We start from the raw sequence: 20,163 nt of genomic DNA on the forward strand, positions 1-20,163 counted from the left end.
GGTACAACCTTGTGCTTCACCCCGATGATCGGGTTCAATTGCATGCCCTTTAGGAATCCACTGTTGTCCTCATCTTTTAGAGGTTCAACCCTGTAAAAGACACCTATCTTCCAGGCAGTGGATCAAGATTCAGAACTTTCACCATATACCCTTCTTCCTGGGTGTGACCATCCCTACACTCAGAACCCAGAACCCCAAGCTCCAATGTTGGTTTTATATTCTGCCTTGCCACCCAAGAGTTCACTCATGCCAAAGCTTCTATTGGCTCTTTTGACCACAGACCACTAGAGAAGATCTCTCACCTCAGATGGCTTAAGGTTCAGATCCCTTGAAGGTTTCCAGTGCCGAGCCATCCAGTGCTCTTGTGTCCATTGTGTGAAACTGCAAGGCCATCCAGTCTCTAGAAGGAGGGGATGCTCAGACAAAGCCTATTTGATTATGTTTATCAGCAATTCACCACAACTGGTAACCCCACCATACTCAGAGCAGCCATAAACCTTCTGACCACCATTGTGGTAGCCACCACCCTGTTTGGGATAATTGCCAACATCTCCTGACTGTTATCCCACATCTTTTTTTTTTTTTTTATTGCAGATGAATTGGGTATGATTTTCCAGGCAGCAACTGCTTGGCTGGTTATCCAAGCAACACACATACACTAATAATCTGGAGTGACTTGCTGATATCTTCCTTTCTAATGGGTGTCCCTAATTTAACCCAATCACATCATAGAGTCTCCAGGCCTCTCATCTTCCAGGATGAGAAAAGTGACTCTGGAGGAGTTAGGATGGAGATTGTGGAGTCACAACTAGAAACAGTATCGAAACAGACTCCAGTTCTTCTACCACTATAAGACGAGTCCTTTAGAATGGTTATAAAGGATTCTGACAAACAGGAGACAATGTGATATAAGGTCCCCAAAGTGCCACATATTAACAAAAGAAATTTCCCAGTGCTGACAGAGTTTTCTTGAGCTGACCCTGCCACAGTTACTGTATCTTCAAGGACAGGTGCTGAGGAGGTGGGGTCATGTATGTAACTTTACCCTGTCCTGTTGCCATCATTTATACATGCTTTTGTATTTGTACTCCCTCTTTGTTCAATTCTGCTCTTCTAAATATAAAATGCTGCTGAACTTGAGGCAAGAAGCCTACTCCATTACATGCTGGTGCAGCAAAGTTTCCTCTCCCCAACTGAAAATGGCTTCATAATTCAGTTTCCCAGAAATCCCAACAACAATTCCTCACAAGGAAGCTGGACAAGACAATAGGAAGAAAGGAGTTATAGGGGACTATCCTAATTTTACAAAATCCCTATTTTCTGTGTGTGAGTGTTTGACCTGCATGTGTTTAAACAGAACAGATGTGTGCCCGTGGTCCTAAGAGGTCAGAATAGTACGTGTAAGTGAACAAAAGGATAAATAACTCAGCAGTTAAAAGCACCTGTTGCTCTTGCAGAGGACCGGGCTCAAATCACCCATATCATGGCTCAGTATTTATGCATAACTATACAGGTTGAGAGAATCCGAGCTCTCTTCTACCCTCAGTGCCTTGTGCTCCATGTGCCCATGCTCAGGGTTCATTCAGCCAATCAGTGCAGTCCCTGGGTGGGACCAGCTTTTCTCCAGCTCAAATCACAAAGAGTCCTCAGAGGACCCAGGGCCGCACTGCTGGAAACGGTTTGTCACCTCTGAGGAGCCGAGTTTGAGAGGGTGCGGTTGTGAAGGAGCCCCCGTAAGTGACAGTCAGGGTGGTTGGACAGTAATTAATCAAGGTGTGATGGGGTGGGGCATCTCAAGCCCTGGCGGCCACTATGTGAGGAAAATCCTGGTTGGCGTTTCCCGTGGCCTCAGAGTAAAATGGAGGTGGAGTACCATCCTAATGGCAGAGGACTGAACAGGCCTGGGCCTTCGAGGATTGGGAACGCTTGGAGGACACACTCTTGGGGCCTCGGGACAGGATCAGAGAGCTGACTGCAGGACTGGGGGTTGTGGGCGAGGAGCCGTTGGGTCCCTGGTGCTTGTCCTGTATGGTGTCCAGAGTCCATTAGAAACAAACTGAGGATTCCTCCCTCTTCATTGTCGTCTCTGTGGTGTGGACGTTCGGTATGGACGTTGGAGACAGGGCGGGGGATGGCAGGAATGAAGGAAGAGTGAATGAAAAACAAAAAGAGACGTGGCAAGACATTGAGAAGTCATCTGGGATGGATTCTAACCACTGATCCTCCAGTCTCAATCGCCCACCTATGAGATTATAGATGTGCACCACCAAGTTCAGCATTTTCTGTCAGTTTTACTTTTGTAGGATGGGATCTGCCTTTGTAGCTCAGGCTGACCTGGCTTGGGCTGGCCTTGAACTTACAATCTTCAGATGTTTGAAATTGTCAGCTTCACCCAATCCCCAGTTTCTCCAATATAAATAAGGCCTTTCTGTGTGGGTGGTGGTGGTGGGTGGTGGTTGTATCTGGAGCATTGGGTGTTTTTGTCATGAATGGACAGCTGTCATGCTGATTATTTTTCTGGATAGCACTGTGATTTTACATTAACACTGAGATACACACATGCATAATTGCTCATGTTTTGTTGTAAAAGAATCTGTGGGAGATAGGAACAAACTTCAGATGTCCCAGAAGTTAAGTGCAAACACGTTTTGATCATTTTTTAAAGGGGGGAGGACTCACATAGTATAGGTTGGCCTGGTTTTGCCTTTTTTAAGTTGAGAAATGACAGATTGTTAACTTTGGTTCAAAGAAGTTTTTTTTAAAGAAGTAAGTTAAAAGGATTTTAAAACACAGTTGGGAGGGAGAGGGACATGTTAAGTGGGATACATGGAGGAGATGGTAAGGGAAAATGAGGTGTATATGCCACCATATTGACTATGCATACAAAATTCTGTGATAAAGAAAAAGTGTTTAAAATGAATGTTAAAAAAGGGAATAATCGATCTTTTATTGTGCTAAGATAACTACTTGAGTTTTTGACATTTTTTACTATTTAAGTGAAACCTTTGGATTCAGATAACTAGAGTTTTCTTCTTCTTCTTTTTCATCTGTAACTAAGAAGACATCTGAGTGTTTACCAATAGAAGAAGGGACCTTAAGAAAGTCATGGCAGTACCAAAGCAGGAGGGCTTGATACTTTTTGACTTTGATGATGAAGAAGATGATGATATAAACTTTACTGAGAACGCTCTTTCTGAAGGTAAAGCATATTATTCAGTGTTGGCCATTGAGTGTGTCCTGTAGTTTATTAGACTTTTACCTAGCTACCTGAAATGGAATAAAACTTTGCTAAAGGTTTTCATATACTTCATTTCTAATTTTATCTATAAGTATTTCTTCTTATAGCAGAGTCTTAGCAATGCAGGTACTTTCTCTTGGCACTGTAGTCCCAGTATGTTGAGAAAAAATAACTTGCTAGTTTTTTACCCCAGGAAAAGGCTTGAACATTGTTCCTATAAAATGTTGGCAAATTGTGAATTTATTTTATCAAACCTGCAAAGAAATTATGTCATTTCTAAAGCTGCTTCATAAACTCATATGATCAGTTCTTCCAGGGGAATGCAAATCCATAGTACTTTATTAACTATTACTACTAGAGCATAATTTCAAATGTTTCCATTTCTTTTTTACAATACAGAAAAGAGCCCAGCATTTGACAAGGATGAGGATAAATCATCTTCTGTAGAAACAGATGAAGATATGGGGTAATATTTTCAAATATTTTTTTGTCAGCTCAATAGAGTACTTCAAAAGTAGTGTCTGTGGTCCCTACACTAGCTCTATATCCAGTTGAAGCCCAGTCTGGATTCCTTGAGGCCTTGGAATCACAAACACATAGCAACTAGGACAATAGGACCACCTGCATGAGCTCTTCACATGTACACACACAAAGCCAAGGGGAATATCATAAAAATAAGAGGGGTACCAGCTAGAAAGAAGAAGAAGGGTCTCAGCAAGAGTAGGAGAGTTATGAAGAATGTAGTGTGGGTCATACATGTATTAATTGTTAAATATAATTAACACAAATTCACTCTGGTTGCCCAACATGTATTTTATATGCATATGACATTTGTTACAAACCAAAACAATACGTATTTATTATGAATAATTTAAAGGACTTTCTGTGTAAACCTTTGTGTGTGCTAGACAAACGCCCCACCCATCAACTATATTTCCAGCTTTAATTTTTTATTGTCCTTTCTTCACAGAGATGAAATACACAGTATGTTGGATCAATTTGGAGGTATGTTGTGTTGGAGATTTAAATGTTTTCAGAAAATTGTTTAAAATTATATATCAGTGTCTATAAAAGGAAATGTTAATCAGTGTTCTGCATTAAGTGTCATTTAATGCCTTCTCCTCACAGGATTTTACGCAAGTTTTGTGATTATAAAACAATTTTTTGCACTTGAACTTTTCCATCATTTTTTAAAAAGTGAAAATGATACTTTTTAGATGTGTGTGACTCAACTACATCTTTAGAAGCAAGAACAAATGGGACAGAGTTGCAATTCTTTTTATTCCCAGACTAAGTGGTAGTACCCAGGCGTGTTTCTGTGCATCAGCTCTCATTCATGAAATTTATTTTGTGAGACTCTTGCTGAATTCCTTTTTCTAATCGGTTCTCGTCATCCACCTGGTAGCTTACAACAGTCCATAATTCTAGATCATCTATAACCATGTATCACTCCAGATCGGAGCCTCTCTTCTGATCTCTGTGAGCACACATGTATTAAACACACATGCATACATGGAAAACATTCATATATATAAATAAAAAAATCAGAATTAAAATAAATTTTTGTGGAACAGAAAGTCCTGAAGTTTCTCAATTGAATGACCTCATTTTAATAGTTTCTTTTGTTGAGTCTTTTGTTAATTTTGTAGATGGCTTGCTTGGTTTTGAGACAGGGTCTTACTGTTTATTGTGAATTCCAACTGCCCTGGAAGTTGTTATGAAGGCAAGTCTAGGCTTAATCTATAGATGTCCTCTGTCAGCTTCCCGGGTGCTAGAATTACAGGCCTGGGACCCCACACACAGTTTGGGAAACAGTATTCTTTTAAAAAGAGGTAATAACAATTTGTTCTTTTATAAGAATTATTGATATCATGGAGTTTTCCCAGAGATATAATTTTCTATTTGGTGGTGAGAAAGAATTTGTTTTCTAATCTGTTTTAATAAATTTATGTATATAGATACTTAAAAGAATAAACTTGTATCTAATAGTACAGATTGATTCTAGTTACAGAAGAGTTCCTATTTATGGTAGAAAAACATGTTTTGCAAACATTATTTGAACTATTGAATTTTTATGCACTGCCCTACTTCCTACTAAGAATGCCCTATGAAAAGCTCCATGAAATGATTTTAAACTATTTCTAAATTATCTCCATGGTTACATGAGTTTCTTTTTCATTCTTGTGTTTGTGTGTGTTTTATGCAGGTGTTCACCTGTATGCACAATTATGTGGGAGCATGTGGCAGCCAGAGATTGAAATTGGAATGTCTTTGTCACGATTATGCTTACATGAGTTACTTTTTCATTCTTGTGTTTGTGTGTGTTTTGTGCAGGTGTGCACTTGTATGAACAATTATGTGGGAGCATGTGGCAGCCAGAGTTTGAAATTGGAATGTCTTTGTCAATCGTGTGTGTGTGTCTTTGTTTGTGTGTGTTTTTGTGTATGTTGCCTGCATGTATGTATGCTCCATGTGCTTGCCTGGTGCCCACAAAAGCCTAAAGAGGCCATTAGATCCTTTGGATATGGTTATGAGGCATCATATGGTTGGTAGTAATTGAACTGTGGTTCTCTAGAAGAGCTGTCAATGTTCTTAACTACTGAGCAATCTTACTTAGATCCCCCAAATTATTTTTTGTGAGACAGGATTTCTCTGTATCTGGAGCCATCATTTCAGTGACAGTGAATGGCCAGAGTCCCAGGGCTTTGCCTCTCTCTACCCCTAAGTGCTATGGTTAAGGACACACACCATCACACCTGGCTTTTATGTGGGTTGTGGAAATTCTAACTCAGGCTTTCCTGCTTGCCACAACAAGCAATTTAACCACTAAGACATCTCTCCAGACCAAAGCTCTTTTTTTGTCTTTGGTCTTTTGCCTCTTTTTGTTATCTATCTATCTATCTATCTATCTATCTATCTATCTATCTATCTATCTGATTATTGAGCCTATTTCATACAAATATCTTGCTATTTGATTTAAAGATGACTTAGATTCTAATTCTTAAGAGTACTTTTATGTATTTTAAAGCTTGAGTTCTAAGATTGTATGTTCAGGATCATCTAGTTAAAGCTTGACTGTTAACCACAGTACAGAAACACACTATATATTTCAGTTGGACAGCATTTTTTTAAATTTAGAAATATTTCCCTTTTAGCTAAGTGTTTGTGAAGCACTTAAAATGTAACCTTGTAAAATATAACCTTGGCCCTTTTGTTTTTTCCTGGGTTGTTTATTATCATGTCTCAATTTTAAAAGTATTTTCAACCAGGAAAATCAGAACTGAGATGAAGTTGAATATTTCATATGCAAAATATATAGGTCCAAAAATATTTCAGATTCCAGAGTTTTGTGTACTTCATTTTATTTGCATTGACTTCACTTGTGGTACATCCCTAGTCTGAAAATGCAAACTTCTAAGTACTCTAAAATATGAAACTTTGTGGGTTTTGGGGGTTTTCAAGACAGGATTTCTCTGTTTAGCCCTGGCTACACTGGAACTCACTCTGTAGAATCAAAATCTCAGAGATCCACTTGTTTCTTCTTCCCAAGTGCTGAATTTAAATGTGTGCACCACCATCACCTAGCAAACATATGATACTTTTTTATGTACCATGTTGGTGTTATATTTCAATTTAATTTAAAATTATCATCCATATTGCTTAATAATCTTTAACTATATCAGTATATACTTGAATGTTTAGGAACAATAGAAGTTGTTAAATATTACCCTTTATTTTCAATACAGATAATGTTAACAATTCTCTTCTTGAGAAGAGAAGAAGAATCCAAATGTACTCTCAAAAGGTTTACAAAGAGAGTAGCTACAAAATGAGACAATTTTGGAAAACCAGACAAAAGCTATTGTAAGTTTGCTGGTAATTTTAGAGCCATATTTCTATCATTTTTCAGTATATATTGGTGGTGCAAATGACTTAGGAAATATTATCACCTGTCTATTGGAATCTCCAGTGAAAATGTTTCCTGTAAGCAAGTAGTGTTATAACCCCAGGCCGTCATAGAACTGACATATATTTATTTGGAAGTCAGTGAAGATTACATTTTTTCCTCCCAAATAACAGTTGAGAGGGTTATTATTTTTTAAAGTAATTCATGATATTAATTGAGGAAGTGGTAGCTGCCATATAAACTATTAAATATCTTTTAGTTGATTGTATGGTCAATGTATAGAAGAGTTAATTTTATGTCTTAAATTAAATTTGTATATTTGAATTGACTTAACTACTCTTTGTACTAAAAGTTGGCTGTGCAAAAGGGCTTAGTGAAATATTCTGACTTAGAAATAATTTACTTTTTTGTTAGAACCAGGAGAAAAATTGCTTGTAGGTGAAACTGATTTTCCTAAGATACACACACACACACACACTCACAGGATAAAAACTCTTTGGTTTTCAAGAGGCAAACCATATGGGAAGGCATTTCTCTTAGTTAGGATAAGAAGCACTTCCAGAATCTACATACATCTAAATTTGGGAGTTGGGGATTGAGCTCAGTAGTAGAGTGCTTGCCTAGCAAATATAAGGCCAAAGACTGGGTCCTCAGCTGTGGAAAAAATGAATAAAAAGACATTTAAAAGGCCTAATTTTATTTCTTGGGTTGCCATCAGAGTATTTAAACAGTTATAATTTTCTTCTTTTTCAGAGTGTCAATATTTTGATTCAGTTTTGTTTTTGATATTTCATATTGATATAAAATGTAAGCATTTATTCTTATTTTTTACAGGCTAAAGGTTTACAATAAGTATTACCAGCAGTTTATGGATCTGTTTAAGCAGTGGGACTTGGATAAGCAGAGATGTGAAAAAGAGCGAGACAACCTAATTGTTGGTATCACAATTAGCTTTATAAATAATCTCTTATAACAAAATCTTAAGTAGGAATCAGGATGTTCATCTCATCCTCTCATCTGCGGGACTAAACCATGGTGTACTACCCATCGTTGGCTTTGTTCTTGTCCTGCAGAACCATATGTAAACGACACAAGTATAGGCACATATCATACTCACAAAATCTATTGGACTCTTCATATTAGTTGGGTTTCTTGTAATTTCAAACAAAAAAACCTTTTTAAAGAATAAAGGTGTTTTACTTCTTGCTAAATCAGGGGTAAGTTAGCTTTAGATGCAGTAGAATGGGAATCAGGAATTATTACTTAGGTAATATCCTCTAGACTTTGTTGCGATTACAAAATTAATTCTTTCAATCCTGTGGTTACTATAACTTTAGAAAATGCAGTGGTCTGAGACAAGGTTTCTCAATGCTACTGTTGAAAAATTCCTATAGAAAAACATCAATAAGTTACTTGTGGTCATTTGCTCATGTCTGAACAAAACACTGTAGTAGGAACATGGTTGAGTTTAGCTCTTCTTTCCTTCATTTCCTCTCTCCCTCCTTCACTCCCTCCCTCCATCCCTCCCTATCTCCCTTCTTTCCTCCCTCCTTCCCTCCCTCCCTTCCTTTATCCCTCTCTCACTCCCCCATCTCTCTCCCTCTTTCCCTCTTTCCCCTTTTTTCCTTTCTTTGCTTCTTTTTCTTTTATCAACTTTATCCCTTTCTCCCCTGCCTCTCCATGCCCACCAACATTTTTATGTCTTGAAACTGAAGCCCCCCCCCAACATTTTTTATGTCTTGAAACTGAAGCCAGGGCCTATTACAAGGCAGTAAAAGCACACTATTGGTAAACCACAACATCAGCCCAGAAAATGGTTTACTTGTAATGTCTAGACCTGCAGTACAAGTCAGCCCCCCTACTCATATAATGTACAAGTGTATTAGTTACTCTTTATATTTTCTTCTTTCATTGCCTATAATCATCAATTTTTTAAAATCTAAGATGTGGGAGAAATGACCTTATCAAGTAACTTTGGAATGATAGGTCAGCACAGTCTTGGAAATTCTCAATTTGAGGTGCACAGGAAAGGTTGGTAGGAAGATATTGAAATGGCCACTGGTATATGAGTCAGGGATCCAGAACAAGTCTGGACTAAAGATACAAAGTTGAAAATTCTCAGCTTAGATCCAATTTTAAACCATAAAAACTAGATAGAATCACTGAAGGACTAATTAAAGGTGTAAATGGGAAGTCGGAGGACAGGCTACTTGAATACTTCATTGTTTAGAGTTCTGAGACTGAGAAGAAACTGGTAAAGAAGACAGAGAAGCAGCCTACTTGGTAGAAAGTAAACTATCCAATTAAAGGAACTATTTGTAAAGAAGAGACCATTACGTGTGCCATAAACTGCTTATAGGCAAAATAAGCTAGATTTAACAATGGGAAGTCATTGGTGCATTGCATAGAATGATTTGGTTGGAAAAGTGAGTACAAAACTAATTGGAGCCAGGTGTGGTGTTGTACAACATAAGTTCCAACACTTACAAGGCTGAGGCAAGTATATCTCGAATCTAGCCTGTGTCCAGAGCAGATAGCAAGACTGTCTCAAAAATAAAACAAAAACAGTTTAAAATGGACACATTACAGAACACTAAGGGAAGACTGAGTAGTATTAGAACAAATGAATTAGAGGTTTTCAGAGGTTTTGTGTGTTTATTTGGTTTTTATTTGGTTTGGATTCTTAGCTAAGTGAAATAGCATGTTTATGTGGTATTGGAATAAGTTTTTATTGGCTATTTTGGTTATTTACATTTCAAATGTTATACCCTTTCCCAATCCCCCCCCGAAATCCCCTATCTCATCTCCCCTCCCGCTGCTTCTATGAGGGTGCTCCCTCACCCACTCACCCACTCCGAATTCCCTGCCCTGGCATTCCCCCACACTGGGGCATCCAGCCTTCCCAGGACCGAGGTCCTCTCCTCCCATTGATGCCCAACAAGGCCATCCTCTGCTATGTATGCAGCTGGAGTCATGAGTCCCTCCATGTGTTCTTTCTCTTTGGTTGGTGGTTTAGTCTCTAATGAGCTCTGTGGGGTCCGGTTGGTTCATATTTTTATTCTTCCTATGGGGTTGCAAACCCCTTCAGCTCCTTCAGTCCTTCCTCTAACTCCTCTATTGGGGACCCTGTGCTCAGTCCAGTGGTTGGCTGCAAGCACACGCCTCTGTATTTGTCAGGTTCTGGCAGAGCCTCTCAGGAGACAGCTATATCAGGCTCCTGTCAGCAAGCATTTCTTGGCATCAGCGATAGTGTCTGGGTTTGGTTACTGTATATGGGATGGATCCCCAGGTGGAGCAGTCTCTGGATGGCCCCTCCTTCAGTCTCTGCTCCACACTTTGTCTCCATATTTCCTCCCGTGATTATGTTGTTCCCCCTTTAAAGAAGGATGGAAGCACCCACACTTTGGTCTTCCTTATTCTTGAGCTTCATGTGGTCTGTGAATTTGTATTGCAATAATTTTTAGACAAATGAATTATTTACCTTTTTTGGTCTGGGGGCCCTGAAGTGAGAACCAAGGGTTTCATACAAGTTAGTAAATAACTCTTAACACTAAGTTATATTCTCAGATAGTTCTTACTTTTCCTTTTAAGACAAGGTTTCATTAAGTTTCCTAGGCATTGCCTTGTGTTCCTCATGCCTTATCCTGCAAAGGATGTTATGACAGCCTGGTGTCAACTGGCCTGGCTAGAGAGTCAAATAAAAAATGAGGAGGATGTAAAAGCTGGATTGTTGGGACTGAATGGGCATGTGACAAGAATTTGTTAAAGTGCGGGTATGCTGGACCCTGAGAAATGAGAGCATAGACAGATATAGGTTGGTGAAGTGAGATTTGCCGTTTTGTTTGTTTCTGTATACTTAGTGAAATAAGATCATCAGGTTGTGAAAATGTTACCACTAGGTAGTCTAGCTGGAGTTTTCCAGACATAGTATTTAACCATGTAAAAGTGAGTGTTGTAACTAATTATATTGTAGGCACTGAGATATCAAAGAATAAGCTATTACTTGACTCTAAAAATTTCTACTTGTTTTAACCTGCATGCTGTTAATGTCCAATATTTGGGAAGCTGAGAAAGAAGAGGCACAAGCCAGCATGTGGAACATACTGTGATGCTGTCTTGAATGTTAAATAATTCCTATTTAGTGACTAGTGGGATCAATATACTGCATATTAATGAGTTTTAAAATTACTTAGACATGTACTTGTCAAAATAAAATGTTGAATGTATTCATTTTGAAGTTATTGCTTTTGAGTTCAGTATGGAATTATTATTTTGCTTTAGGGATGGGAGTGTAGGTTATAGAAATAGTGTTTACCTATAATATATGATGCCTAGAAGAACAACTAAAGTATTCTACAAAAACTCTTACTACATAAGCTTTCTTTTATATTTGTAGGATATTTTACAGCAACAACAAATGCTACTAATACAGCATAAAATAAACAGAACCGGAGAATGAAACTAATTAGGCAGATGGATATGCATTACATACAGGTACATATCCAGAAGCATAATACCTCAGAAAATATGTGTATACTGTTTTTTGAAAGTTGATGAGACATTTTTAGTATAAAATTTTAACTGCTTTTCAGGTTGAATTGTTTCAGACAAAACTATTAAATATAGCTATAGTGTTCTACTTGTTTTATGATGATTATTCAATGTAGGAAATGGCAAATTAAGAATTTTACCTTGACATGTACTTCTCATGCATCATATTGATAGCTGGTTAACACTTAAGTCATCGTTTTCTGTTTATCTGAGATCAAGTCTATGCATTATTTCTACATTATCTTCTGTATGTGCATCCCCAGTGTTTGTTGAATAGGAAATGCTGAGTTGACATTATAGATCTTCAGTTTTTGTATTTAAATGTATTGTAGAAATATTTTCTGACATATCAGTTCTACAACTGTTACACTGTCCAAACTAACTCTAACTCTATAGGCTACTTTATAATCATTAAAGATGGCCAAGAAAGACTACACAGTTGAGGATATTTCCAGATGGAGAGTTAAGCATATTACTAAATGTTGGTCTAAATATTAAATAGTTTATTTAAATTTATTTTTTATTGGATATTTTATTTACATTTCAGATGCCAATCCCCTTTCCCATTTCCCCTCCCTAGAAAAGTCCTATCACATGCTCCCTTTTCCTTTTTGCTTTTATACAACTTTTTAAAAATGTTAATGAAAGGCTTTATAAGTTTGGCAATGCTTAATCAGAAGTGTAACCCAATACCCAACCTAGATATATCAACTATCTTTCACTGGTGGAGACATGTGAACATCTGCCTCCATGCCCCCCCTTCTCTCTTTCATCACCTAGCTTCTGCTCTCCTGCCTTCTCCTCCTCTCCTTACTCCTTCTCTAACTCTCAGTACTCCTCCCACCTTAGCTCTTCCTACATATCACCCTTCCTGTTAAAATAAAACTTTTCTCTCAAAATACAATTAGAGCCATAATTATGCCTATTTGTACCAGTGAGGTACAAGATACTCCTAATACCCAGTCCATCATTTCTGTTGACTAACCAGAACCTCTGTCATCTCTTCTAACTAAAAGCACTTAGTTCTGAACCTGGCTTTTTTCTTGGCTTTAGAATGAATGTCTAGCTGGAAACCATCGACTCAAATCTTTTCTCTCAAGGTAAATAGCCAAGGATTGGCTATGAGACTCTAAGTTTTCCAATGCCGTGAGAAATTCAGAATGACTGAAATTATGGGAAGCACTAAGCATAGCTTCTAAACCTTAGCCAATTTATAGAGACCGCTGAACACCTGGACAGTCCCTATACTACAAAATGTTGGAGCATCTGATCTTCAGCCTTCTGGCCCAGGATCATCTGACAGACCTTAGTGGTGCAGAATTATTAAGGGCTGATTAATCTGTCTAGGCAGATACAATCAGTCGACTATTCTGCAAGTGTGTCCTTTTCTGGACAGTAATTTGTCTGTAGATGACAAGAGGCAATTCTTGCCTAGTGGCTGTCTCACCATGACTGGAGTAAATCAAAAGATGCTGAACTTCTTCCTAGAATCCAATACAGGAAGCTGTCAGGACCAGACAGGTCTCTAATCAAAATGAACATTAATACAGAAATGTTTTTAACTTCAATTCTGTGAACTTCTCATGTTTTGAAAACCAATTATTCATGTAAGGTAATCTGGAGTGTTGTACTTTTAACTCCTCTCAGGTATTTCTAAATGGGAGTTGCTATGAGGATGGGTTCCCACCATCCTCCGATTCCCTGCCTCCCTGCTCTTGAAATTCCCCAACACTAGGGAATCCAAACTTTCACGCACTAAGGCTGTCCCACTTCCACTGATGCCCGGCAAGGCCACACTCAACTACCTTATTCAGGTGGAGCCATGAGTCCCTCCCTTTGTGTTCTTGGGCTGGAGATTTTAGAATGGCTACTCCTGCTTGTTTCTTAGGACCATTTGCTTGAAAATTTGTTTCCCAGCCTTTTACTCTAAGGTAGAGTCTGTCTCTGTCACCGAGATGGGTTTTCTGTATGCAGCAAATGCTGGGTCCTGTTTATATATCCAGTCAATTAGCCTATGTCTTTTAATTGGAGAACTGAGGCCATCGATGTTAAAAGATATTAAGGAACAGTGATTGTTGCTTCCTGTTATTTTTGTTATGATAGGTGGAATTATCTTTGTGTGGCTATGTTCTTTTGGATTTGTTGAAAAAGGATTACTTTCTTGCTCTTCTGGGGTATAATTTCCCTTTTTGCCTTTATACATTTTTTAAATGTTAATCAAAGGCTTTATGAGTTTGGTAATGCTCAATCAAAAGTGTAACCCAATACCCAACCTAGATATATAAACTATCTTTGACTGGTGGAGACAAGTGAACATCTGCCTCCATGTCCCCCCTTCTCTCTCTTCTCTCTCATCACGTAGCTTCACCCTTCCTTAACAGTGTAATTTTACCTTACATAAATCAAAAGATCACACAGTACAGATCATTTTTTCCTTTGGTGAATTCATGTCACATTACCATTCATCCAAATAAAATATACCATGATGTTTTGAAGCTTACTAGAAATTTTCAAAATTATCTTACTGATTTTAATATCTCTCTCTCTCTCTCTCTCTCTCTCTCTCTCTCTCTCTCTCTCTCTCTCTCCTGTCTCTCTCTCTCTCTTTTGCTTTCTTGAGACAGGGTTTCTCTGGGTAGCCCTGGGTGTCCTGGAACTCACTCTGTAGACCTGGCTGTCCTCAAACTCAGAAATCTGCCTGTCTCTGCCTACCAGGTGCTGGGATTAAAGGTATGCGCCACCACTGCCTGGCTTGGGATATTTTAGTCTTTATTCAGTTATTTTTTTTTCTTTTCTCTTTTGAGTCAGAGTCTCACTGTGTTCCTCATGTTTATCTCTAGATTTCTATCCTTCTAGAGCTTTCAGAGAATCTAGGAATCATTTGCAACTTTGCATAACATTTCTGCACCATTTTGACATTAAGAGTTCATTGAACTATTGTTTTGTAGAAATATTTTTGTCTCTTTAACAACATTGTACTCAAGTCTGCTGTATTTCACTTCATTACATTTTATTCTTGTATTATTTACATTTTTTGGACATTGGAATAGATAATGAGCATTATTTGAATACTGATAAATTCTCACTTGTGAAAATGAATTTTGCAATTTAGAAACGAAGATGAAACATGGATAATAACTGAACTAGCCTTTTGTGTTTTAGATTTTGAATAACATGGCCAATGAAAATGATAATGTATGTAGTGCTTCATTCATTGAACTTAAAAAAGAACTTGCTGAGTATCAAAAGAAACAAATGATGGAAACTGTAAGTTATATTTTAACCTTGAAATGACATAATTTAACAGAAATATTAAAGTGTTTTATTTATTGAAATATGCATAACACTAAAAATTCATCATACTTTCTCTTTTTATGATACAGCAGCAGGCAAGAGATTGTAAATATTCGAAAGTCTCTTCAATCCATATTATTCTGATGAGTCTTTGAAGAAAACTTGAACTTGTTTGGTACCATATAATTCTAATGGTAGCTGAAAAGCATTTCTTTTTATATTTTTTCATTTTTATTTGTTATTTTATTTACTACCTCACAACCCCCTAACCCATCCCCCACACCCTGCTTCTATGAGGGTGCTTCCCCATCCACCCACCCACTCCTGTCTCAACTCCCTAGCGTTCCCCTACACTGGGGCATCAAGCCTTCATAGGGCCAAGGGCCTCCCTTCCCATTGAGGCCCTACAAGGCTACCCTGTGCTACTTATGTAGCTGGAGCCATGGTAGAAAATTTAAGTTTAAATAAAATCTTACCTGGCTCATGACTAGTAGCTATTTTGCTGTGTCAAGGTTTTAACTCTGTTTTTAGTGAGATTTTTTTTCTCTCCAACAATGGGAATTCAATTTTATGACTAAACATTGTTTGTTTTGGCATCAGAAATTTCCTTATCAGTCACCAAAGATGCAAAGTGCAATTGTAGACGTTAAATCGACATTTGCTTTGATTAGCTTTGTTTGATTTTTAAAACATGAGCTCACCATGCAACCCAGACTGGTCTCTCATTTCTGGGCTTAACCTCAGCCTGCAAAGTACCCACGATTTTTAAGTTTTAATTTGATGAAATCGATGTTGTGCTTATCTCAAAATTGAGCATATTTACTACCTCTTTTTTTAATGAAAAAGCAACAGCAAAAGGCTGCAAATTCTCAGAAGTCTTTAAAAATCTGTATTAATGAACTGTTCAACTGAAATGTAAAAAGTCATGTGACTTGCAGCTGTTCTTCTGTAGCAAAGTTTCAACTTTTATTGTAATGATGAATTGTTTCTCTAATGCTGTCAAATAATTTTATCATCAATAAAGATTATTTAAATTTATGTGTTGGCTTCAGAATATTTTTATCATTCACAAAAGGTACAGAATACTATTATGGGTGTTAAATTGGGCATTGTATTATCTTATGCTGCAGATTTCTACCTTTTCTTGTTTTTGAGACAGAGTCAAATGATATTTCCCATATCAATATTGAACTCCAGGGCTCAACTGATCTTCACTTCTCAGCCTTCCAGATAACTAGTACTATAGGTGTGTGCCACAACACAACCCTTTTTTCTTGAAGGAAAATATTCAAGAATCCTATTTTACATGCATATGCTCTTTTGTGTGCTTAGTAAAATACAAATCCAATTCTATGGAAACAAAATAGTCTATGATCCATAAAATTTACCAAATTGTGTCTAAGAATCACTTAAATTGCCACAAGTGCCTGCATGCTGCCATGTTCACTACCATAATGATAATGGACTGAGCTTCTGCAAACCCAACTGAATGCTTTTCTTTAAAAAACAAAGTTGTCTGGGTCATAGTTTTTCTTCTAGGGACAAATGTCCTTGCAATTGTAGAAGAAAACCCAAGAAATCATATCTTCAAAGCAATCAAGGTATGGCTGAGTTTATCCAGAGTCTCTTACTGTACTGCTTACTGTTTTCTTGCTGTGATAAAATACCATGATCAGAGCAACTTCAGGAAGAGCATTTATTTGGGCTTATGGTTCTAGAAAAGCAAGAGGCCATCATGGCCGTGAGGCATAGGAGAAAGCAGCAGGTATGGTGACTGAGACAGGTAGCTGAGTGCTCACCTCTTCAAATACAATCACAAAGCAAAGAGGCAGGGTTAGAAATGCTGGTAATCTCTAAAATTTCCATTTCTTTCCAGCAACTCCCACCTTCTAAACCTCTCCTAACAGTGCCCCCAACTGGGGACCAAGTGTTCAAATATCTGAGCTCATTACAGAAGTCACCATTCAAACCACTACATTGGGTGAGCATGGTGGTATATTGCATTAGTTCCAGCACTCTGGAGTCAGAAGCAGAGAAATTTCTATGAGTTCAAGGCCAGCCTGATCTGCAGAGTTCCAAGCCAGCCCCAGTTACATGGTGAAATCCCATTTTTAAAAAAAGATTCAGTCAATGTTGTCATACAGTGATTCTCTATAGATTTTTCCATAATCACAAAAATATATTTACTAGTAAAATATGTATTTATTCTCTTACATTTTCTTTAAAATTCTGGGTTTTTGTTTTCCACATATTTTAAAAATATCAGTTCTCTCATAAGTGCACTTTGTCAGGAACCTAGGCAAACTTTGATGCTTTCCCACAATGTCAGAAATTGTCAAATAACAATAAAGTGATAAAATGTAGTGATTACAATGGTGGTATTTTGCCAGAAAATCATCTTTCTTTGGCAATCTGGACAAGATTACAAAGGTTTTTTTCTTCAGTCTTAATCACTATTCCTATTTCTCATATAACACATCACAATCAATATGTAAATGAACAAAACTTACAGGTTACATATTGCATGAAAAAGGTTAAAGAGGTCGAAGGAGATTTTAGGGAGCTTTCAGAAATGAGATGTAAATAGAGTCTTTATTGATAAGATTAGAACCTGAAACAGACTGTAGTGAAGGAACTGCTTCTGTAAAGTCAGGTGTTGTGGATCAGTGAATTTTCATCAAAGAAACAGTTCTATGTAGATATGCAGAGCAATAGAGTGGGACTTTCTCCCGGGTCAAGAATGGGTGGACTGTTTGAATGAGGGCCACAGGGGTAATCTGCAGGACTGGAAAAAGCAGGTAAGTAGACTTATCAACAACAAGGAATGAGCTCAGCTGAAGAGCCAGGGTCATTCTTTGCTTGTCCCTGTCAATCCATGACTAATCCATCAAGTGTCAGAAAATAGGTCACTAAGGGCCATTGCTATCAAAGTGATAAGTGCACACCTCTTTATGAGGTTAAAATGAGGGAGTTGCACCTTTACTGGGTCTGGTGTGTCTGACAATTTCTTAGGCCTGGTTTTCCTGATTATTATTTAAAAACTTCTCCAAAACTCATAGTTTCCATTCACTTCAGTACAGGTATAACAGCACCCCTTCTATGCCCAGGAGTAAATGCTGTTGTTCTGATGGGGAGTCCTTGGTAAGGGGACAATCTCCTGCATGAAATTTTTATTCCACTTGCACTCACTGCCTCCTCTTATAGGTGAAAGCTATGAATAATCTTCCTGAGGGCAGTGAGCCATCAAAACTTGGCAGAAGGCTTTGTATCAAATGTGTCACCTCTGTAACTGAAGACAACATCTATATCAGCAAGGACACGTTTTTCCCATTATGCATGTTTTCTGGAGGTAGGAGTCATAGCTTTCAAAACATAGAACAAGAAATATAAGTATTGGGCTTGAGGGTCCTTGAAACTGAAAGTAGGGTACAATACAGGGGGAAAGGGTAGTATTTTAAATATTGCCTAGAGCTCCTGTCCCCTGTGATGACCATCACCATGTGGCCATGTGGTTGTTTTGATTCAGTTGATTTTGTTTGCCAAGTAGCTTTTTAACTTTGGTTTTCCACATAGGGTTCCTCAAAGTTACCAGAAACTCATACATATCTGAGAATTGTGCATGGGATTAGGAAACCCAGCCACTAAGCTTCTGGGTTCTGAGATTCTAGTCTTTGTGACACTGCCCCAGGATACATTCAAAATTGAATCATTGACAGCATTACATAACTATAAGCGATTTATCTTGAAAATATTTGCATCACATGTCTTTCTCGATGCCTGGGGAACACATCAGTGTAAAGAATCAGTGATTACATAGCTTTCTGCTTTCCTTGCTATAGGAAGATATTTAGGAGGTCTAAGTGTTTGAAAAATTAGTTTACGTGCAGGAAATGTTAGTCAGCATATGGCAGTGAGTAAGGCCCTAGAAATGTCCTGTGACCTGACTGTATTAATACATAATCTCACTTCAATGGTTGTTTTAGGATTCAGGCCATTTAATGGAGATTTGCTGCTGGTTGAGTATTCCATGAACCCGGGCACTTCAAACATGAATATCCACTCTGCGAGCCCCCTCAACTCTCAGAATATGGAAGAGGTAATTGACCTTGATGTTGTCTTGTCATGGGTAGGCAGCTGCCTCTCCTTCTTACTCACTGTTCCCTTTCCTCACCAAGGTGTTGTGTGGTATGTTTGGCAGTATAACTTCTGCCAGAGTGGACACATTTGTTTACTGATTGAAAAGGAAATAAGCAGAGAATAATATAGTGTTTGTCTGTGTGTGTGTATGTGTGTGTGTGTGTGCATTTGTGTGTGTGTGTGCATTTGTGTGTGTGTGTCTGTGTATGCTTAATTCCTAAGTTGTGTGTTTTTCTTGATGTTATGCTGTTCTGTGGACAACAGTAAGAAAATTGTCTTGGCTGTGAGAAAATTGTGGAGAAACTTTGAGAGCACTAGGTTTGAGGTGTGGCAACCTACTGATGAAGGTTGGTCAGACCTTGGTTAGGACAGTCTGAGAATGAGTTGTAGAGACAGGGAAGTAGAGTGTGAGGGTATGATGGGGTGAGGGACCTGCTGATTGGATCTGGGTTTCTGGGGATGTGGAGGGCCATCTGTGTTGGGTTACATCCTTCCCTAGACTCATTGTCATCGTTTCTCATCATAGGTCTGTGTTACTTGCAATTGATGGAAGAAATGGCGTGGTAGAAGCCACCATGTTTTTCACCCTCGACTCTCTCCATACTCTCCCTGGATATACACCGGGTTTGTACGACATTGTGAACACTACTGTGGTAGACAGCATCCAATCCCACTACACTCGAAGAGTGGTGTCTATGACTCCAGTGGATTCTCTGTATTAACCGATCCTTCTGGATCACTGTCAGTGTTAATACTGGACTCTAATGCCTGGTTAAATAAAGTAGTATGGATGAACAAAGTAAATATGTTTGAAGTCAAGAATTTTTCTTTTGAGCACTCTTTTTGTTTTGCTGCTGTTGGTGGTGGTAATAATAAAATGGATTTATTTTTGGAAGATGACCTATGAATTCAAAAATGTGCCCAATTGGGTTTTGAATATAGAACAAAGAACACGCATCTCGGTCAAATTCACCATTGTCCATATGCAAGAGTATATATATTCTCTGCTGCCAGTGGAACCTCTTTTGTATGTTAG

The 20,163-nt window shown here is 38.1% G+C and overlaps 1 pseudogene; it reads left to right on the plus strand.

Moving 5' to 3' along the window:
* Positions 1 to 3,105: 3,105 nt before the first annotated feature.
* Positions 3,106 to 19,849, plus strand: LOC117702052 (cancer/testis antigen 55-like; annotated as a pseudogene).
* The last annotated feature ends 314 nt before the right edge of the window (positions 19,850 to 20,163 follow it).

The sequence above is a fragment of the Arvicanthis niloticus genome, unplaced genomic scaffold, assembly GCF_011762505.2.
Source record: "Arvicanthis niloticus isolate mArvNil1 unplaced genomic scaffold, mArvNil1.pat.X pat_scaffold_400_arrow_ctg1, whole genome shotgun sequence".
In the NCBI taxonomy this organism is placed as follows: domain Eukaryota; kingdom Metazoa; phylum Chordata; class Mammalia; order Rodentia; family Muridae; genus Arvicanthis; species Arvicanthis niloticus.